At 42.4% G+C, this 23211-nt stretch overlaps 1 protein-coding gene across 15 annotated transcripts in view; it reads left to right on the forward strand.

Annotated features, from left to right (window-relative positions):
- The window catches only part of LOC131914958 (NXPE family member 4), a 36183-nt gene continuing 12972 nt past the window's right edge, over positions 1-23211 (forward strand). For 6 of the 15 annotated variants that reach the window (XM_059267789.1, XM_059267793.1, XM_059267788.1 and 3 more), the window contains exons 1-2: positions 13447-13550; positions 20599-20728. The gene's annotated coding sequence lies outside the window, so the exon portion shown is untranslated. Of the gene's footprint in view, positions 100-8111; positions 8328-13446; positions 13551-14187; positions 14299-14347; positions 14620-20598; positions 20729-22270; positions 22378-23211 lie in introns of those variants that run through there. The other 9 variants (XM_059267786.1, XM_059267785.1, XM_059267797.1 and 6 more) reach the window with 9 other exon arrangements.

The raw sequence follows: 23211 nt of genomic DNA on the forward strand, positions 1-23211 counted from the left end.
AACCAGCCCCTTCACCACAGCAAAAGGCTTTCTCCCATCTCTGGCCCAACCGCAGGTGCTCCTGAGTGCTCAGTGGAGGTGGCTCAGAAGAGGCTGTAGGTGAGTTCAGCATCTTCATCTGCAAAGTCTCACAAGTACCTTACATCTCACTTGTCTTGGCGGCAGCTGGCAGTGTCTCTCTGCCTCAGCCTTCCTGTTCCCAGAATTCTCTTCTTTTGCTGCCAGCCGCTGCCAGGATGAGAAGCAGACGTTAAGATACCGGTATGCCACGAGCCACATGGCAACTTATAGATTAATAGAAGTGGGTTGATTTAAGATATAAGAACAGTTAGCAAGAAGCCTGCCACGGCCATGCAGTTTATAAGAAATGTAAGTCTCTGTGTGTTTACTTGGTTGGGTCTGAGCGGCTGCGGGACTGGCGGGTGAGAGAGATTTGTCCTGACCGTGGGCCAGGCAGGACCAGGAACACCCTAGCTACACAAAACTACCAGCCTGTGGGTTATCCAGATGTTTTACATTACTATGGGGATGGTGATGCATGGGGCAGCTATCCATAGCCCTTTGGGGTTCATTTCAAATGAAACAATGTGTGTTAGAAAGACAGGATCCCTGGGCAGAAAATAATTTTTTATTCTTCTCTTATATATTACATCAGACCCAGGTTTCCCCTCTCTCCACTGCTCCCAGTTCCTCCTCCCACCTCCCCTCTCCCCTGGACCCACCCCTTCCCTGTTTCTCTTCAAAACAAACAAACAAAAACAAAAACAAAAAACAAAAAGAGCATGCCTCTCAGGGATATCAACCAAACATGGCATAACAAGTTACAGTAAGACTAGGCACAAACTCTCATATCAGGCTGGACAAGGCAACCCAGTAGGAGAAAAAGGATCCCAAGCACAAGCAAAGAGTCAGAGACAGCCCCCACTCTTACTGTTAGGAGTCCCACAAGAACATCAAGCTATACAACCATAACATATATGCAGAGGACTTAGCTCTTACCTATATGAGCTCCATCATTGCTGCTTCTGTTTCTGTGAGCCCCTATGAGCCCTGCTTAGTTGATTCTGTGGGTTTTCTTGTGGTAACCTTGACCCCTCTGGCTCCTGGAATCCTTCCCACCCACCCGCCTCCCACACCCCATCCCCCACCCCCACCCCTCTTCTGTGGGGATCCCCTGGCTCCACCTAGTGTTTGACTGTGGGTCTCTGCATTTGCTTCTATCAATTACTAGATGAAGCCTCTCTGATGACAAATGGGCTAGGCATTGGTCTATGAGTATAGTAGAATATCATTAGGAATCATTTCATTGACCTTTTTTTTTTCCAGTTGTGGTGTTTGGTTCTATCCTGGGTCTCTAGACTGTCTGCCTCTGGTTGCTAGCCACCCAGGCAGTGTCAGGCATGGGCTTGGGCTCCCTCTCATGGTATGGGCCTCAAGTTGGACCAGTCATTGGTTGGTGACTCCAAATTCTGAGTTACCATTTCCCCAGCACATCTTGCAGGTGGTACAGATTGTAGGTCAAATGTTTTGTGGTTGAGTTGATGAAGCCTTGCCTGTTGGAAGCCTTGCCTGGTTATAGAAGATAGCCAGTTTAGTGTCCCCCATTATTGGAGACTTCACTTAGGTCACCCTCATAGTTTCCAGGGAATTTCCACTATACTAGGTTTCTCCATCACCCCTCAAGTAACCCCCAAGTCCAGTAGTCTCTCCCAAGTACTCTCTACTTCCATCCCTGCCCCAACACACACACCTTTGATCCCTCCTATTCCCATTCCCACCCATCCCCAGGAATCTCAAATAGAAATACTTAAGGCAATGTTCAACATCCTTAGCCATCAGGGAAATGCAAATCAAAACAACAGAGATTCCATCTTACACCTGTCAGAATGGCTAAGATCAAAAACACAAGTGACAGCTCGTGCTGGCAAGGATGTGGAGCAAGGGGAACACTCCTCCATTGCTGGTGGGGGTGCAAGCTTATACAGCCACTTTGGAAATTAATATGACAGCTCCTCAGAAAATTGGGAATTGATTCACCTTAAGACCCAACTAAATCACTCCTGGGTATATACCCAAAGGATGATCCATCCTACCATAAGGACACTTGCTCAACTATTTTCATAGAAGCTTTATTCATAATGGTCAGAAACTAGAAACAACCTAGATACCCCTCAACCAAAGAATGGATTAAAAAATGTGGTATATTTACACAATGGCATATTACTCAGCTGTTGAAAACAGTGACATCATGAAATTTGCAGGCAAATGGATGGAACTAGAAAAAAAATCATCCTGAGTAAGCTAACCCAGACTCAGAAAGACAAACATGGTATATACTCACTTATAAGTGGACATTAGCTGTAAAGTAAAGAATAACTATGCTACAATCCACAGACCCAGAGAGGCTAGGTCACAAGAAGGAATAAAGGGGGGGGTGTGCATGGATCTCCCTGTAAAGGGAAATAGAATAGACTTTACAGAAAACAAAACTTTAAAGGAAATATGTATTGGGACTGGAGAAACAAATGGCTCAGAGGTGGAAAGTAGTTGCTGTTCTTGCAAGAGGGCCCTGGTTCAGTTTCTAACACCCACATTGCAGCTTACAACTATCTGTAACTCTAGTTCCAGGGGAACCAATACTCTCTTCTGGCCTCTGTGGGCACCAGATACACACATGATACACATGTATACATGTAGGCAAACACTCATACACTTAAAAACAATTTAAAAGGAAAAGAAAGCATATGTTCTTGAAGCTAGCCCATTCTATAGAATAGTCTACAGCTAAGACTGTCATTGTGATCTGCTCTACTTTTGTCTGAGAACAAGATTTAAATGAGAAAAAAATTGTTCCAGCTGTAAATTTGGGGACAGGGATTGACTTGTAAATGGGATCTTATATTTGTCAATATTTATCACAGTTAGTAGAAAGATACGGTGGATGCTAAGGAAGAGGTCCTGAATGTTCTGTTGATTTGGTACATGGAACTCTTGTGACCTGTGGTCTCCCACCCCCAAACAGTATTCTTAAATGTATAAATTAAAATATGTAGGATTACAAAAGGAAGCAATTACATTGAACTAGAGTTTTCAAACTATTTTACTTATGGTCATAGGAACACATGCCTTTGCTATTTAAAATGTTGCATAGTAGTATCTAGTGGTGCATCTAATTACTGTGATTTCAAAGTAGTGGTGAGAGCAAATGCCTTTTGGGGGACAGGGCAGATCAAGACAAGGTCTCACTCTGAAGCCCATGCCAGTCTTGAATTCATGGAAAGCCTCCCCTGCTCAGCTTCCTGAGTTACAGGCATGTACCACCACAGCCAGCTGTAATCCCACTTGTGAAGCCTGAAACAGTTGCAACATGTTAGAAAGTACTGTGGTTTCTTCTGTGGGTGGGGCAGATCTGTGCATATGGGTGTGAAGTTACACCAGCATCTATACACACAATATGTATGTATGTGGGAGATACATATGCACGCACAGTTATGCCATTCACACGAACACACGTGTGCGGTTAAACCAACATGTGTGTGTGTGTGTGTGTGTGTGTGTGTGTGTGTGTGTGTGTGTGTGTGTATGGGGAGATGCTTATGTGTGTACAGTTTCACCAGCATGTGTGTGTGTGTTGTATCCAGGAGAAGATCAGAGGAGGATGCTAGTGCCCTACTCTACACTATCACTGTCTTATTCCCCTGAGACAGAGTATGTCACCTAATCTTGAGCCAGGCAACAAATCCCGGCCAACCTCCTGTCTTTACACCCCACAGTGTTGGGGTTACAGGTTCAGCCATCCCTGGATTTTTTTTTTAATGTGGATACTGAAGATTCAAACCCGGGTCCTCATGCTTGCACAGCAAATGCTCTTAGCTGCTGAGCCATCCACCCTGCCTCCAGTTCTCATGTCTGTTTCAGGTAATATACCTCCAGGTGAGAACCCAATGAGGTCTTTGGAATCCGAGGACTTGAACAACTTTCCAAACACTATTCCCACCTTCTCTGTGGGGTTTATATTCCCAGACATCTAGTGAGCATCTGAAACCAGGGCAAGTATCCACTCCTTCTCTACCAGCAGCCCCTGACACCAGTAGGAGCTTCCTCCTACTAGTTTTAGATTTTATGATGGTGGAAAGCAATACCCATTCTGAGAAAACCATACTTTGAATTTTGAAACCATTGCGTGGGCCACATGCAGTACAATATTCTCTTGTGTAGTGGCGTGCTCACACTCAGAGGGGAAACCTGGACAAGTGAGATGGCTCTGTGGGTAAAAGTACTTGCTGAACAAGCCTGACGAGCTGAGTTTGATCCGTGGAATCTACAGTGGAAGGGAGCTCTGAAAAGTTGACCTCTGCCCACCACACGGATGCCTTGGCACACATGCACCTGCCCTAACACACATGGGGTAATAATAGCAAATAAAAGTGATTCTTTAAAAAAAAGTCTCAGCACTTGGAAAGCATAAACAGGTTGATTTCTATGTACTCAAGGCCAGCCTCCTATATAATGTGAGTTCCAGGCCTGCCAGAGCTATACAGTGAGACCCCATCTCAGAAAAGGCGGGGGAGAGGATGGAGAGGTGGATTGGTAGTTAAACATGCATACTGCTCTTACAGAGGACCAGAGTTTGAATCCTGGCACCCACCTCAGGCATTTTAGAGCCACCTATAATTCCAGATCCAGGGGAAGTTCATGTCTCTGGCCTCCACAGACATACATATATCACATATAAACATACACGCATATATAAGAAAATAAATACTTTTTTAAAAGAAGAAGGAAAGGGAGAAACAGAGCCAATGCTCTGCAATGCACCAAGCTGCTAAGCTTGGACACTTGATAAGTTAGTTATAATCAATATATTTATGTCTCATGATATTTTCAGTTTGCAATGGATTTGTTGAGACTTAAATCCACCATAAGCTAAAGAACATCTATTTGTTTTCATGTGCATGCATTCATACCCATATTAAAGTCTATTTTGTAAACCAGACACAGTAAGATATCAACCAAAACAGCTAATGAACAATTGGACACTGCTAACAATATATTACATTATATTACACTGCTAACAATATATTACAATCAAAATTATGTAAATGTGATCTCTCTCTTACTACCTCAATATATCTTACTGTATCATACTTGTGATGATGTGGATGACACAATACTGCTGTTAGCTGTAGGTAATGACCCATTACCTACACTGGAAGCTGACCCATTGATGGGGGTAGGGAAGGCCACGCTCTGTGTAGCAGAACATGTATTTCAACTAAGGTCGTCTCATCAAAGCTGGTGGCCAGTGTGGGCTGTGTCTTTATCTGTGTGGTAGGCAGGCGCCTCAGGCTAGAAACGCTTAGGATAAAGAGCCAAGGAGTGTATACTAGAAGCTAATGTAGACCTACTGTCCAGCTTCAAATACCGCCTCTGCAAGTACGTACACTGCCACCTTCACCGAACATGGTTTGGTCTCTGAGGCCTTTGTGCCTTACACCTGCTTTATCTCCTCCTTCTCCTACTCACTGAAGCACATCCTTCAAGAATTACAGAAATTGTCCCTCTAACTCACAAATACATGAGCTGTGCCTTATTTAGGAAAGCTGGAGTCCTGAGCTTTCTAGAAGCAGGTAGAAAAAAAAAAACAGACAAGAACCCTGCCAACAACAAAGAAATGGAATTGGAATGGAATATGAACAGCAAATAACTTTGAAAATCTTTGTAAAGCTGCCTTATGGGGCTAGAGAACACTTGAGCCCCAAGAAGAAGAACTGTAAATTTCTTATTGCCTATAACACAAAACTGTTAAGTGTACTGGGAAAATAAAAGTGCCATATGCAGATGGACATTGCCACTTCCATGGACAGTCCTGCCCAGGGGTTTGGCCCAGTAAATCTGTTTATAATATTCTCTTAGGATTCCTTTTCATCTCTAAATCTTAAATTGTTAAATCAAGAATGAGAGATTTTACAGTTTAAAAATCTCTTCCTCTAAACACTTTTATAAATTTGAAAGTTATAAATCCAGTCAGTTTGTCAACCTGTGAGTCTTTAGAAACCCACTTGTTGAGAATTCATGTTCACAACCAGTAAAACAGTGCAGAATAGTACATGTGATGTTTTCAATAAGAATAGATCCGTAGGCTCATATAGGTGTGGCCTTGTTGGTGTGGTTATGGCATGGTGGAGAAAGTATATCACCAGATGTGGGCTTTGAAGTTTCAAAAGCCCATGCCGTGCACAATATCTCTGTCTCTCAGCCTACATGTGGATCAGGATATAAATCTCTCAGCCATTGCTCCAGCACATAGGTACCACCATGCTCCTCACCATAATGACAATGAACTAAACCTCTGAAACTGTAAGCAAGCTCCCAATTAAATGCTTTCCTTTATAAGAGTTGCTTGGGTCATGGTGTCTCTTCAATGCAACAGAAAGGTGACTAAGAAAGACTAGGAGACATCCAATTAGGATCAGCATTTGCTCCTCATTGTCATCTGTGTTTGCTCAATATTTTCAAGAACACTAAAAATTCAGAACCAAGAATAATGGCTCAAACCTATAATCTCGGCCCTTTGAGGCTGAGGCAGGAGGGCCCTCATGTACTAGAGCCACGCTTAGGCTACGTAACAAGTCCCAAAACACCTTGGACTACAAGAGCAAAATTCTTTTTTTAAAAAAAATCAAATTTTACATAATTACCTTGATTTCAGGCTTCATCTGAAAAGTAGATGATTGGCACCACTGGGCTTGGATTGGCACCAACAGAACAGGATAAGCTAAAGAGGCACTTTTGATTGACCAGGCCTAGGGTTTCTAGAGTGCAAAGGTGTGAATGCACTGTCATACCTAGAGTCTCAGACACAGAGAGGTTCCTGGCCTGCCCTCCTTCCCATCCTGTGTGCTGCCGGCCGCTCGGTTCTTTTACCAAATACCCTTTGCTTCCTCGCTTCAGGGTGAGGCTAACTTCCAGAATGATTCGATCTCAAAAATAGGGTCACCTAAACAAGACCATGCCAGTGTGGATGGGGGAAAATCTCATAAGGCCCTGCCCCTAGATGAAGAGCAGCAGAGAATTCATCCATGGCTGCCGGGAGGAGAAGAATCAGTCTTCTCTAGGGAAAAGGCCCTAGAGAGGTTATCCAATCCTAAATCATCAACATATAACATAGGAGCAATGCTAAATGGACTCAGCAGGCTGTGTGTGTGTGTGTGTGTGTGTGTGTGTGTGTGTGTGTGTGCAAAAACAAAAATAAGAGGCCATGAATAGGAGAGGGAAAGGGGAGGCATAGGAGGAGTTGGAGAGGAAAAAGGAAGAGGTGCAAATGATGTAATTATAGCACCCACAAATGAAATCCTCAAAAAAATAAAGAACATCCTTTTAAAAATTAAATAGGTTCTGGAGGGATGGCTCAGTGGTTAAGAGCATTGGCTGCTCTTCCAGAGGACATAGGTTTGATTTCCAGCACCCACTTTGCAGGTCACAGTCATCTTTAACTCCATTCTCAGAGGATCTGACACCCTCTCCTGGCTCGCACAGGGACTGCATACAAGTGGAAAACACATATGGACAAACCACCCACACATGAGACCCTATGTCAATAACGAAAGAATCGATGGACAGTGGCAGGGGAGAGAGGAACCAGGACACAGTCAATCCCAACCGTTAGCAAGAAATTTTTTAAAAAGCCAAAAAGGAACAGATAAGAGTGCAGGTTTTCTTCTGACACCAAATGTGTGTCATTCGCCAGACAGCCCTGAGGTCACTGACACTAAGTGGATATACAAGAGAGCCACTGAATTGTGGCTCTGACAGTCACTCAGCATAGACACTCCTCCCCAGCCTTGTCCTCAGGTAAAGGTTCCATGTCACAAGATCGCCAGCACTTTTCAAATGCACAAGGCTGGATCATCCAACATGTCTGACCTACCTGCTGAACACTGAGATACCCAAACTCCCTCTCTTCATTTTAGTGTGAACTGAAGTTTCCGGGGGCAGAGTGAGGGGCAAGGCACACGTATGTCTAAAGAGTCTACCAGGCTAATTGACTGATTAGAATTCCATGATTGTGATGAGTCGGAACATTGCCAATCAGAGCCAAGATACTCAGACTAGTTTAAGTCCCCTTAATACACACTCACTGCCCACCTGTGTCTGACTTAATGCTCTTTTGATTACCAGGTTAAAAAAATCTCTGGAATATATGAACTTAGCAGACCACTCGCTTCCATCAACCAAAACTAAGAATTTCTCATCGGATAGCATCTGGGAGTGCAAGAGAGTTTGGTTGCTTCGCTGTCACACTCCTACCCAGCCTTCCCACTGAGGTATTGGAAAATACTTTGATTCGTGGCTTGCTCTGGTTCTGTAGCTATAAAACCCATTATTGGAACACAGTATTCAGGACAACCTGAATCCGTGTCCCTGGGTCACCGTCACTCCTAGCTGGCTCAAGCATGCACTGTCTCCTGCTCCTTTTGAAGTGAGAGGGGTGCTTTGCACTGGGATGGTTTCACCGGACAGCTCGGGACACTGGGGTAAGCATCCTAGCTACCATTAGGGGTTATCATCAGTGACACAAAGATGAACAACCAAGTGCAAGGACACACAGGGAGAGGGAGGAGGAGGAGGGTCACCCACACCTCCTGTGACTCTTTTAGAAAGTAAGGGCATTAACCAACCCGTTCGCTCCCACGTTTCACTGCTGGGAAGTTTTTAATCATTTAGTCTTCATTATTCTTCCTCCCCCAGAGTGTGACGGAATGTTCTTATTTTATAATTCTATCTTTGGCAATGTTGGGGCCCCGGACCAGGTCAGTCTTAAGTGTAAACTTAAACATAACCAAACCGTTCCCTATGAGTAACAAGTGATCCTCATGTCTTACCCTTAGCAGTGCTGTGTTGGGAATCAGGGACAAAGCCCAGTTGTGCTTTGTCCAGGGAGGTGGGGTAGTGGTTGGCAAAGCTGAAATGGGAATCGTTGAAAAAAAAATGAAATCGAATTCTCTTAAGAACTGATTGAGAAGGAGAAAGATGTGGGGATGGAGGAAGGCACAGACAGCATGCATGGGGAGGGGAGGGGGATTGGGACATTATAAATACATTAACCAGCAAATTTTAAACAAGTAGAAAAGTCAGCTTCTAAAAAATAATAGACAATGACAAAATTGGCTTAAGGAGAAATAAACAGCCTTAAATAGAGCAGCAGACACTAAAGAAATAGAATGGTTAAAAGACAAAATGAAAGAAAGAAAAAAGAAAAGCACAGAGCCCTTGTTTTTCTTTAAATAAGTGTGAACTTTGGGTAGTTTTGTCAGCTGTCAGAGGACAGAAACACAGCTCCACACTGCCACACACTGGGGCGCTCCCCTAGATTTTTAGGGACCTTGGTCCAGGCCAACCTAGAACTCATAGCTTCAACACTGAAAAGAATCTCAGGACTAAGAGATAGAGTGAAGCAAAGTTGGAAATGTTATTGAAGGGATTTTAATATAGGCTTCAGGGCTGAGAGAAGAGAAAAAACCCATCCAAGTGGCGGTATGTGCTTCCCAAGAGAAAGTATGGGGAAATAAGACAGGCTCTTCTAGTGAGAGTAAGTAATTCATCGTCTTAGTATTAGCCACAGATACCGTTTTGGCAACTCAAGTTACACACCTCAAGAGGTTGCTAAGAAACCCTCCCTCCACCTGTCTCTCTATGAGAGTTCCATAAGGTGGCTCTGGAGACACCTTGAATAGAATTACAGTCTGACAAGGTGGAACCAGGAGCCACAAGTCCTTTCCCTGCAGACAGGATTTCTGGGGAGATTCCTAGAAAATTGCAGGTTTATGGCTTGGGAAAAGCCTCAAGCAGTTGTTGGCGGCTCTGGAATTCACACTTCCTCTGCCCAAGAGAGACTTCAACCAGGTTCTTGAACTGGGGCCGTGGAAGAGGACATGAAGAAATGGGGATGATTAGCTAGGTTAAAATGTTTAACTTCAGTGCAACAAACAATGGCGGGAAACACTAGTGAGAGTCCTTTTGAAATGTGTTTCCATCTCTGTGGCAGATGTCTAACCGAAACACCATGAGAAAGGGTTTGTGTCTGCTCATAGTTTCAGAGGTTCGGGTCCCTCGTGGCAGAGAGAGTGTAGTGGAGCACAACAGTTCACATTATGGTGGCCGAGAAGCAGAGAGGGGGAAGAGCCACCCTGCAGGCATCCCCCTCTCCCCCTTTGATGACTTCTTTTGAAAAGGGTTGGTCAGGCATTTTATGAGGGCTGTCCCTCAAGAGGGATTTGCCTGGTGCTCTTCTCTGCATTAGACTGCATTTATACGGCTCGGAGAAAGAACGCGAGAGAAGTAAAGTGCCCTTTTCATCACATCCTAAATGTGAGGTAAATCACTGTCCTGTCAGGAGTACCCAGAGCAGGAACTGGAGACACAGCCCTGCACTGAGGAATTCTCCTCAGAGACCTGTACCGGGAGGAAGATGGGATTCTCGACTCTACTGCAGGAAAGAACTCAGTCAGTGTGAAGCAGAGTTGGCGTTCTTAAGGAAAGACATTCAGGGGCTGGAGAGATGGCTCAGGGGTGGAGAGCACTGACTGCTCTTGCAGAGGAACCTAGTTTGATTCCTAGCACCTGGGACAGGTGACTCCCAACGTCTGTATGCCCGGTTCCACAGGGATCTGAAGCCTCTGTCCTCTGAGGGCACCAGCACAGAGGGCACATGCCCGACAGAGGTACCTACGGTACACATAACTAGAAATAAAATAACCCTTTAAAAAGATTTCAACACAGATTTAAGCATGATTATTAACAGGAAGACAGGGGCTTAGTGTGTACCTGAGTGTGAGAATGGACTTCTCAAGAGAGAGACTCCCTAAATGTCTTAAGAATGGCCATATATAGGATTTCCGTGGCTGCTGAAAGAGTTTTAAGAGATTTGTCTCCCCTTGTTTTTTGCTCAGTGAGGTCATAGGGTGGCTTGTTGGATATGATTATAGATACAGTAAGTAACAAGAGCTGCACAAGAGGGCAACGACATTTTCACTGTAAACCAAGTGTATAGTCTCTTTTCAAAAAGACTCCCAGCAAGTTGAAGTTTTCCATGTGGGAAAGGAGTAAGGTCTCCTTGAAGGTCATGGGAACTTAGGCCTTAAGCATGGTTAATAGCTATCTATAAACGTTCCCATTGGTTAATAGCTAACTATAAACGTTCCCATTTGAAAGCTTGCTTTACAAAAGGTGGATTGTCTATGTAACCTCCCAGCAGATTGTGTTTATCATGCTGCAATTCTTTTTTTCCCTTATATTTAAAACATTTTTTCTCACATAATATATTCTGATCATGGTTTCCCCTCCCTCCACTCCTCCCAGTTCCTCCCACCTCCCCACCCATCCAGATCCATCCCCTTCCTGTCTCTCATTAGAAAACAAACAGTCTTCTAAAGGATAATAATAAAACAATATTAAAAGATAAACTAACACATTGGAATAGGACAAAACAAAGCAACAGAAGGAAAGCGGCTAAGAAGAGGCACAAGACACAGATAGAGCACAGAGACTCCATTTGTTTGCACACTCAGGAATCCCATAAAAACACTGAAGTGGGAGCCAGAATGCATATGCAAAGGACCTGTAAGGAAAAAAGAGAAAAAAAATAATATATGTGTAAATAAAATAAAAATTAAAAATTAAACACATTTTTAAAAGCCTTGGCACATTATGAAAAGAGACTCAATAGCTCCAGAATGAGAGGCCCCTTCCCCCATTTCCTGCTAGCTCCCACATCTTTCTGCCCTCCCCCTCAAATTCCAAGGTTTATCACCTGGCTGTAGGGGTGCCCAGATTTCTCCATTGTAGAAGTTACTCATCCTCTCTTTCCATGGCTGCACTCTGGAAGGAGCTTGCCACGCACAGATTCATTATCTGTCGTGGATTTTGTTTTTTTTTTTTTTTTTAAATTTGGTCCTTTTTATTTCTCCTCTGATTAGTTTTGCAGTGATATGCCTCAAAAATATATCCTCCATGTCAAACTTTGCAAATTGTTAACATAAAGCTATTCCAATTTTCTCTCATGACTAAAACAATAATCTTCCTATGTCAGATGTGGTAGACCCTTTTGTTACACCCCCAATTACTTGTATAATTGTTTGATTTTCAATTTTACTTCAAAATTGCTCGTCTTTTTCCTTCTTTCTCTGAGAATAAGCTTGTATTCTATTGACCACTTTCATTGTTTCTTATCATTTTATCTGCTATTAGTATCTTATCCTATTCACGACCTCCTGATTTCCATTCTTCCCGGGTTCACTGTGTTGTTTTCCAACCTTGACTTGGGTAACTAGTTTTATTTAGTCTTTTCTTCCTTGCATGGAGGCCATGCAAATCTCCTGCCTCATTCCCAGTTTAGTATACGTGCTGCCAAAGCCAGCACCATTGAGTCTTTTTCTCATTGCTACTTTATAACAGAATTTACATATATCTATTTCTTTCCTGATATAATTTGGTGGCATGTACAAGGCTCCGTATAAAGTGCTTTCATCATTATCCATTGTCAAATATTTTGCATTTTCATTCTTATTTACATTTAAATGAGGAATTTGCAAGTTGTCCAGATTTCCTTTGTGACTCAGTATGTAAGCTACTTTTCATCTTCATATATACTTGAAAATAATGAATTGCTCTCTGTTCCTTTGAGTTTTTTTCCCCTTACTTTGCTGGGATTTCTACTAAATATAGATATTGAATGCTGGGGAAATGGCTCTGCTGTTAAAAGCTCATGTAGAGGACCTGGGTTTAATTCCTAGCATTCACATGGTGACTTACTATTGTCAATAGCCCTAGTTCAAACAGATCCAATGCCCTCTTCTGGCATCTGAGGGTATTTTACTTACAGGGTGCACATACAAATATGAAGGCAAACAGATATACCAAAAATATAAATAAAATTATCTTTTAAAAGTATAGATATGTAGATACTGATGTTTGTATTCCTTACCTTTCAGCAGACCTTCCATATTTTCTCAACTCTACTCTCATTGGGTTCTTGAAGAGCTCTTTAATCTGACCTTCTAGCTCCCTAATTGACTTTCAGATTAAGACTCCTCTACCAATTTTTCCCTCTGAACACCTGTTTCTGCTTTACATTCTCTGTCTCTGCCTCATCACTCTGTGATGATGCTCAGGCTTGGTTCTGATTTCCATTTTGTATGGTCTATTATCTTTCCCCTTTCTTATACAGTGACTGTGTTCTCAGAGTTTGTATTGCCCACACATACACCCATAGGTCACACCCAGCATTCGATTTTCTACTATTTTCGTGGTAATGTCTCTGAAAGGGAATAGTACAAACCCCAAGCCTTAGCTTGTGCCCTTGGTAGTGAATTTATGGATCTGAAAGGATTCTTTAGTGTTAAGAACTTCTGTTTGGATCTTCCATCTTCTTCCATTCCCGTTCTCTCTCACTCATAATTATCTCAAATATCACTTCCACCAAAACAGTTTTATTAAAGGTTGTTTCCTCCTGAGATCTCATCATCTAGACTACAGGTTCTCAGCAAAAGGTGAGATCTGATCGTCTGTGTGGGAACCTTAGGGATTGTTACAGCTTCCTACAGGCATGCAGAGCAAGAGGCAAAGAAAGGTGAACATCCCCAAATGCATGAGAGTGTCCCATACGATAAAGTACCATCTCAAACAAAATGACAGTAGTGTCCTCGTGGGTAATGATAATGGAATGGAGTTTAGATGTGACTCATTCATTTGCACCAGGGGGTTTCTCCTCTGCTTTCAGGAGTTGTTGATAATGACTGGTGCCACCACAGCTGGTGCTGAATGATTATGTGAATTGTGTCCACCTTTTTGTGATAAGGGAGCAGTCAATGCTCTAGTGAGGACACTGTTACAGAACTCTCTCTCTCTCTCTCTCTCTCTCTCTCTCTCTCTCTCTCTCTCTCTCTCTCTCTCTCTGTGTGTGTGTGTGTGTGTGTGTGTGTGTGTGTGTGTGTGTGTGTGTTGGATGTCTAGGTGCATAGACTTATGCATGGTGTATGAAGGCCACAGGTTCACATTAGCTGTCTTCCTCTGTCATTCTTCAACTCACTTTTTTTTTGGAGACAGTTTCTAACTGCCCATAGAGTTCGTTATTCCAGTTAGACTGAATGGCCAGTAAGCTCCCAGAATCCTCCTCCTGTCTCCCACCCTCAACTGCCAGTGCTGAAGTTACAGGCACATGTGAATTAAAAAAATAAAAATAAATCTTTTTTATAAAAAAAAATACTTTATCTTAGAAGATAAGATATCCAGAGCCAGGTATTGGGGTACATACCTGTAATCCCAGCACTCAGGAAGTGGAAGCGGGATGATCATTAGTTGAGAGCCAACCTTGGAAATACCATGAGTTTGAGGCCAGTCAGCGCTACATTTTCTTTTTATAAGGCTGAGGCTATAGCTCAATGGTAGAATGCTTGCCTAGCATTTATGAGAGCCTAGGTTTAACTCCCAAAAGAAAGTGTCACGCTTTAAAAATAATGAAACAAAACCCAGTTATGTGACACTTATTGGTGGAAAATAGAATATAGACAAAACAGAATGAAAAGCTTAAAGTCATGGGATTATATCCACGAATTGATGGTAATTTGGGATGATACAGATGGCAACACCAGTGTGTGTGTGTGTGTGTGTGTGTGTGTGGACATGATGAAATGTTTGAGGACTATTTGGTAGATGACATGAAAACTTGGATCACTTTGTGGAGAGCTGTTATTTTTTTCCATTTGATAAGATTCTTAACACATTTTAACATCCAAATGACTGCAGTAATCAGTTTTCTGTCACTATTACAAAATATCTGAGACAATTAGCTTACAAAAAGAAAAGGCTCCTTTGGGCTAAGCTTAGGAGAGTCTAGTTGATGGTCAGGAGAAGCCCTTGCTTTTGTGTAGATATAATTCCAAACCGTTTTATTAAATAAGAAACACAGAGCCAAATGCAGAGTTAAAAGCCCAGAGATCAGAGAGCAGTAGACAAAAGTTGAGACCATCTTCTTACCACCCGCTGCCACTGCTGTCCTTCCCCTGAGAAAGAGACCTACTTCCTGTGTGCCTGTCTTTTTATTGACTTTTTGTTCTGTCTTCTCATTGGTTGTAAACCCAACCACATGACCTCCTCGTCACTGCCTGTCTATACAGACCTCCAGGTCTCTATGGTTGGTATTGAGATTAAAGGCGTGTGTCTCCAAGCTGACTATGACCTTGAACACACAGACTCTGCCTGCCATGTCATCGGATTAAGGGTGCTACCACTGCCAGACTTCTGCTATGGCTTACTGTTAGCTCTGACCCCCAGGCAACTTTATTTATTAACATACAAATAAAATCACATTTCAGCAAAAATAAAATATCACCATCCTTTTGGTCTCTGGTGGGGGTACAAGATGGCATCGGCAGGGATCATGTGACATGATGAATGTCTCACCTCCTGGTCAGCAAACAAAAAAGCAACAAGAAGAACCCGGGGTCTCACTGCTTCCTTAAAGGACATTCTTCCAATGGCTCACAGACGTACAAGGCCTGCTAGGATTTGAATATCAAACTCCTGGATTAAATGCTTGTTGCCAGATGATGGGCTTTGGGGAAGCGACTGGATCATGAGGGCTTTACCTTCATCAGTGGATTGGTCCACTGATCAATGACCTTAATAGAAGGTTTGGGTCATCGAGGTTAGAGCAAGTAGGGAAGTGAGACAAGGTTTTAAAGGTATAGCTGGCCCTGACCCCTTCTCTCTCTGTCTGTCTTTCTGTTTCCTGGCCACCATGGGGTAAGCAGCTTCCCCTGCTGCACTGTCTTGCCTCTGTGATGACCCTCCCACATCCTTGCTCCCAGATCAACAGAAGCAGCCAAACTTGGCCTGAAACCATGAGCCCAAGGAAATATTTCCATCTTTATTCTTCCTTTCTTTTAATGTATGAAAGTGCATTTGCGTGTGGCACACATTTGAGGACCAAGGTTGGTGTCTTCAATATTCCTCAGTTGCCTTTCCAGCTTATTCATTGAGGCAGGGTCTCTCAATCAAATACAGAGCTCACCGACTTGGCTACTTTAGCTAGCGAGCTTGCTCTAGAGATTCCCCATGTCTGCCTTCTGAGCCTGAAATTACAGATGTGTCCCCATGCCCACCTGGCATTTACTTGCAGCCTGAGTATTTGAACTCTGGTTTTCACACTTGCATGACAAACTCTTTAACCACCAAACCATTTCCCCAGCCCAATATATCCTGTTTAAGTTAGTATTTCTTGTCACAGCAGTAACAATCCAAGGCTCCACCTCTCAAGGGCTTCATTAATTACTAGACACACCATCTTAGGGCCCAAACCTTTAACAAATGTGTCTTGAGGGACAGTCACCATCCAAATGATTGCAATGAGTTAAGAATTACAGAAAAGTTGCAGAGTTACTACCCAGAGATCTCATACATCCTTCGAGCAGTTTCAGACAGCAGTAACAACTGAATGATCATCTGTACAACAATGTGTAAAATCAAGAAAATATAATAATGCATTAGTGGCTATCAACAAAGCTCCAAACTTCATTTGGATTTCATAAGCTTTTCACCAATGTTTCTTTTCAATCCCCAAATCCAATCTCTGATTGCACCTTGCATTTATTAATAGTTGTTAGGTTTCCTTCCTCTCCTTTACTCTATGACAATCACTTGTCATAATTATTTTTCATGATCACACATTTTAGAAGATGGCCCATAAGATGGATCAGTGGATGACAAGTAAAGATGCTTGTCACCAGACCCGATGACCTGAGTTTGATACCCAGGACCCACATGGTAGAAGGAGAAAACTTACTCCAGTAAGTTGTCCTCTAGCCAACATAGGCATACCATGGTACATACCCTCTCCTCCACAAATTAAATGTAATAAAAAAATGTTAAGAGTGAGGTATACTAGTGGTTGCTCATACATTTTGGAAGATGGTATCAGCTGTTTTGTAGAATGCATCTTAAATTTATTCTACCTCAAATCCTCCTGAGTATGCTGAGGCAATATATTTTTCTCAAGAATATCACAGTATAGCCATCCCAATTCAGCATGCATGAAGCCAGATATGTCTTAGTACTCGTGATGTTAGCCTTGATCCATTAGGCATGATAAGATCTGTTGATTTTCTCCACTGTAAAATTACATTTTTCCATTTTGAAAGCCAAAAAATATGTTGATAGAAAGATGTTCTTCTTTCTTCTCAATCTTTGACTCACTAATTTTAGGATTCATCAAGATCACTTCTTTTAAAGTTTTATGTGCATGTATGTGTGCCTGTGTGTGGATGTGTGCCTAGGAGTGCAAATGCCCATGGACACCAGAAAAAGGTGTTGGGTTCCCTGGAGCTGGTGTTACAGTTTCGAACCGCCTAACATGGAGCCAAACCCAGATCTTCCTCGAGTGGTGCATGCTCTTAACTGCTGAAGCAGCCCCAGATTCCTCAGATCTTAATCACAGCCATTATTACCACCCTGCCATTCTGCGTGTTCTTTATTCTTACTGCCACTTAGAATTCATCTGCAGTAGACAGCTATTTCATGGGTCTCACTTACAGTGTATTTGTTTATTTTTATCAGATTTTCAAAAAAAACCAATGCCCCCTCCCTTTGTGACTTGAACTGTTTCAGCTTTAATAACTTGGGATTCTCTCGGGTTAGGCTTCTGTGCCATTTTGGCCTAACCTCTGGTTCTTATTTTGTTTTGTTGTTGTTTGTTTGTTTTTAAGTAATTCCTAAGCCTTGTAAGGTATTCCAGGCTCTTACCATGTCCCATCTTAAAGTCCTGGAGTCAATCAAATGCTTCTCCCAGGAACTCTGATTTTCTTTGTTGAGAGTTTAGAAATAAAGGTCTGGACACTGAGCATTGTTATTGTAAAGCAGCTCAGAAACCAGAGCTTGGGGACACATCTATGTACAAACATTTGCATAGGTACAAATATAAGTCTGTGGATCTTTTTTGAAGATGTGAGCCTATATTGACAACTCTGATGCACAGCAATTCCCACAGGCTTCTTTTGAATAGAAGCATCCATTTTCTTTCTTGTCACTGTTCTGTCAGGTTCTTTCAAGGACAAGTCTGTCTCTTTCTGGGTGAAGTCGTTCAGATCTCAGGTTGCTATTCCTGTTTTTGGATTGAAGTTTGAGATCTTGAGAGCCGCTTTCCAAGTTCCATTTCCTTCCCTTGGCTGTGTTTTGTTGTTTTTGTTTGTTTCTGTTTTTGTTTTGCCTTCTACTTGGATAATTGAACAGTTTTACTCTTATTATTTCATTTAATCTCCATAATGTCTTGTTATCAATTCCTCTTTTAAAAAAAGTAATATTAGTAGTTCCCAACTAAGGATTACTAAGGAAAATAGGTGTTGTAGTGGTTTGAATGAGAATTTCCCATGCTCTCAGATATTTGTATAATTGGTCCCCAGTTGGAGGAGGCACTGATTGGGGAGGTTGAGAAGGTGCAGCCTTGCTAGAGGAAGCGAGTCACTTGAGGCTGGCTTGGAGCGCTCTCCGAACTGGTGGTTGAGGATGTTTTCTGTCAACTTTCTGCTGCTGCCACTATGCCTGTAGCACGCTGCCGCTCCTTCCTCCTATGATGGCCTCTTATTCCTCCGAAACCCTAACTAAAATAAACTTTCTTCCATGAGTTGCTCTTGGTCATGATGCTCTATCACATCAACAGGAAGGTGACAAATACTATTGTTCTGCTCTTTTGTTTAGAGTAACACAAAAAATGTCTGCACATGTTTGGTACAGATATAGTTTTTGTTTCAAAAATTTTCATCATTGGTTAGTTGAACCCAGAGTGAGAGAACCAATGGATGTGGAAGGCTGGTTGTACTTACTTTAACTTAACTCTTAACTTACTTTTATCTGATTTGTTTTTGCCAGTTATTCTAGTTTCTTCCTTCCTTTCTTTTTAACCTTTTTATTTTATGCATATGGGTGTTTTGCTTATATGTCTGTATACTATGTGAGTGTAATACCCATGAAGGCCAGAAGAAGGCATCAGATCTCCCAGGCTGGAGTTGGAAATGGCTGTAAGCTATCATGTGGGTGCTAGGAATTGAACCTGAGTTCTCTGAAAGAACAGCCAATGGTCTTAACCACTGAACCATCTCTCCAGTCTCTGAATTTGTTATCTTATACTGATATTTGTAGAAATCTTGGAGTGGAATTTTTTAGAACTATTTCTTGTCAAGAAAAAACTTCCCCTTTAGACCCAGAGTTGTACATAATGTCTTGGTGTCTGGATGACCCTCTTGAATTGGACCTGTAGAAATCACACTTAATATCCCTCTATGGGCATGATATTGGTTTTGCAAGTTAGAATTCGTGAATACGCCCCAAGCACAGGCTTCAGTTTTCCTTGATTTGGAGATAATAATCGCTTGATCTACAAAAGCCAAGTACTTTACTTGCTCATGGGTGGCTGATTGCAGATAAGAATGTATAGAGGAAGTCACATTCCTGAAGATATAAATAGCCCACACCACTTTTTAAGAAGCATGATTCTCTCCTTCAGCTATAGTAAAAGACTGAAGGTTCTGAATTATACCACATTTCCACATTCCAGGAGAATCAGAGCCTGGCTTCATAGTGCAGGTCTACAATCCCAAGTACTTGGGAGACTGAGGCAAGAGGATCACAAAATTAAAATGAGCCTGGTTATAGAGAGAGTTAGTTCAAGGCCAGCTTGAGCAACATAGCATTGTATCAAAACAAACAAGTAGACCAGCATGTGCAAGGCTCTGTGTTTAATCCCTAACACTGAATCAAAAAGAAAGAAAAGAGAGAAGTTGGTAGGGAAGGCAGAAAGGAAAGGAGACAAACTGGCCGGGAGGCAGGGCAGGGAGGGAGGAAATCTGTCTCCTGAACAATACAATCTGTGTGTGAAAACTGTTAATTAGATCTTTGCACAGGTTTCCATTGGTTAGAATGGAATCAGATCTTTGTAAACCCATGCCCAGGAACATTGCTCATGTAGCTGGTCCCAAAGTCAAGAGTTCAGCTAGACACTAGCTGCCTACAGGTGTGGAAAGGCAGCCTGGCATCAGAAGATACCAGAGAACTACTAAGGTCATCCATCACTCTATACTCAGCATATAAACTATAGCCTCCTCTGCTTAGAAAGGGCATGAAGAAACAAAGCAGATGAACATAGGCATACTGAATATCAGGTACACCTAAACCTTGGCTGCTAACCAAGAAAGAGAGTTCTGAGGAGTCAGCATATGTATGCCAACAGTTGTGCATACCACAGTCACAGAAGCATCAGGTGCCTTCAGGCCTAAAGAACATATAGTCAACCACATAACACTTTGCATTCTGCAGCAGTTGGCAGTCATGGGTGGTAGCTTCTGTTCAGATCAGTTATATTCTTGACCCTAGAAAAGATACCATTTTCTCCAAAAGAGCACCATACAGTACTACCATCTGCCACCTCCGAATCATGACCTCAGGGATGTCCTGGAGCTGTTCCGGGGTGACCTGTCAGTCTGGGTTTTGGTTTTGGTTCTTTGGTGAGTAAACATGTGACTCACAGCTGATCCTTTTATATCTTGACAGATGAGAGGACCTGACACTTGACAGTCATCAGGTGAGGAGCCAATAGAAATCTACAGCATCATGAACTTCTAGGGCATGGTCCTGAAATGTGTGTCCTTGGTCTGAATGTTATCTGACTCACTGCAGTGTGGTAAGTGGGGTGTGACCATGAACTCTGATGTGTCAACTCATACCTTGTTGATGTCACAGTACAACTTTGTCAAATGAGTCATAGAACTCACATAAACCAGAATACAGAAACTTCATGGGTAACTCCAGGAAGGATCGGGTCTGAGGTCCAGAGAGTGCATCTGGCGAGGGCTTTCTTGTTGGCAGCACAGAACATCACTTGGCAAGAGACAAGAACAATATTTTTCTTAATTAATGAACATTTAAATAATATTCTACTTCCTATGCAACATAAGGATTTCAAGATGGTTTTCTTGACTTAACCCCATTGCGTTCTTCTGGCCTTTGCTGTTATACATTTGACCTTTGCATGCACTAGTCACACTGGGTGGCACCTGCTATATTTGCTTTATAAAACTGTTTATCTTTTAGAGGAATTGAAAGTACAAGAAAGTCAATTCTACTTCACTTTTCTTCATTTTCACAATCATATTTCTTTGTACAGAATTAACTTGACTGCTGGTTTCGTATTCCTTCATGATAAAGAACTCCTGGTAAAGAATTATGTCTTGGATTATATTAAAAAGAAAACATTTCTACTCCACTTTTAAAAGTCATATTGCTAAGGCTCTGGAACCCATTGATTTTTTTCTAAGCCTTTAAAGATTTTGTCTTGTTGCTTGGTTCCTGGCAGTCGGCCATAATTCTTATTACAGCTAATATGATCTTCTTCTCTGGTTGTCTTTGGAAAATGTCTCTTTGTCTTTCATTCTTCAATAGTTGGAATGTTGTTCACCTTTCTGCAATTTTTTCTGAGATAGAGTTTCTCTGTGCAGCCCTGGCTATCCTGGAACTTGCTACATAGACCAGGATGGACACAAACTCACATAGGTCCACTTGACTCAGCCTCCCGAGTACCTGAATTAAAAGTGTGTGTCACCATGTTCAGCCAGTCTATTTTTCTTGTTATGGACTTTGCCATATGATAATAGTGATTTTTAAAAGAAATTCTGTGAGAAAATTCCCATATCAATGCCATATATGGGACAGTTATTTGTCCCACAACATAGGAATGTGGCACGTTGTCCTGTGCCTTTTGACAAGTTTCATTTGGGGGTTGAAATTGGCACATTCTGTACACAATAGTACAGATTTGAGTAGATTACTAATGTGTGATCATTGAGCATCCTTCCTCTCTCTGTTTCTGCTTCTTTCCTTCCTTCCTTCCTTCCTTCTGGCCGCTCGCCATGCTGTCTTGTAGTATGGACCTCTCCTGATCTTATTTTCAGCTGCCCTTCTTCACGGGTCTCTTCTCCAGGTTTTATTTGCATTTTTAATTACATTTGTGTGTGTGTGTGTGTGTGTGTGTGTGTGTGTGTGTGTGTGTGTGTACCCACCCACATGTACATCTTGCTACAGTGGATGTGTAGAAGTCAGAGGGTGACTTTCAGGAATTGGTTCTCTCCTTCCACCTGGGAATAGAACTCAGGTTGGCAGTCTCGGTGACAGGTGCTTTTACTTCTTGAACCATCACACCAACAATCCTCTCTGGAATTTGAAGAGAACCCTCTCTCTGCTTTGGAACCCTGTCTCCTTCCTTTCCAATTGCTCTCCCACCTCAAGGCTCCATGGTTACAAGGCTCTCTCTCCCAACAAGCTCACTGATGAAGGGTAATTTTCTGTCAGCTCCTTTCCTAAACCAAACAGTTATACTTTGAGTGGACATGTGCTTCCTATGCTAGGTCCTTACTGTGGGGAATTGTGTTAATTTATACAGGAATCGGACTGGGTTTAAAGTTTACGGTTACTGTGCTTGCCATCAGTGTACTAAAGTCTTCAATTCCTTGTCCATCTGTAATGTTTGGAGTCAGGGCTACTTTGCCATAGAGGTTTTCTCTGTTTCACTCACACCTCTGGATCATTCTAAAGCCTTTTTCAAAAGGTAGCACTATGTCTTAGAAGAGGGTTTGGTGATTTGAAAAAAAATGGCCCCCAGGGGGAGTGGCACTATTAGGAGGTATGGCTTTGTGGGAGTAGGTGTGACCTTATTGGAGGAAGTGTGACATCGTGGGGGTGGGCTTTGAGGTCTCCTGTGCTCAAGCTACTCCCAGTGAGATAGTCTATTTCCTGTTACTTGCATATCAAGATGCAGCAGTTCCTTCCCCAGTACCATGTCTGCCTGCATGCTGCCATGCTCTCTGCCATGATGATAATGGACTAAACCTCTGAAACTGTAAGCCACCACCTCAATTAAATGTTTGCCTTTGTAAGAGTTGCTGTGGCCTTGGCATGTTCCTGACTGTGCTGACACACTCCTTGAATCCCAGGACTCAGGAGGCAGAGGTAATGGATCTCTGTGAGTTCAAGGCCAGCCTGGTGTACAAAGCAAGTTCAGGATAGCCAGAGAAACCCTATCTTGAAAACTGGAAAAAAAAAAGTAATGGTGGTCATGGTGTTTCTCACAGCAATAAACCCTAAACAAGGATCAATCATTTTCAATGCCAG

The sequence above is a fragment of the Peromyscus eremicus genome, chromosome 7 (genome assembly GCF_949786415.1).
Source record: "Peromyscus eremicus chromosome 7, PerEre_H2_v1, whole genome shotgun sequence".
Classification (NCBI taxonomy): Eukaryota; Metazoa; Chordata; class Mammalia; order Rodentia; family Cricetidae; genus Peromyscus; species Peromyscus eremicus.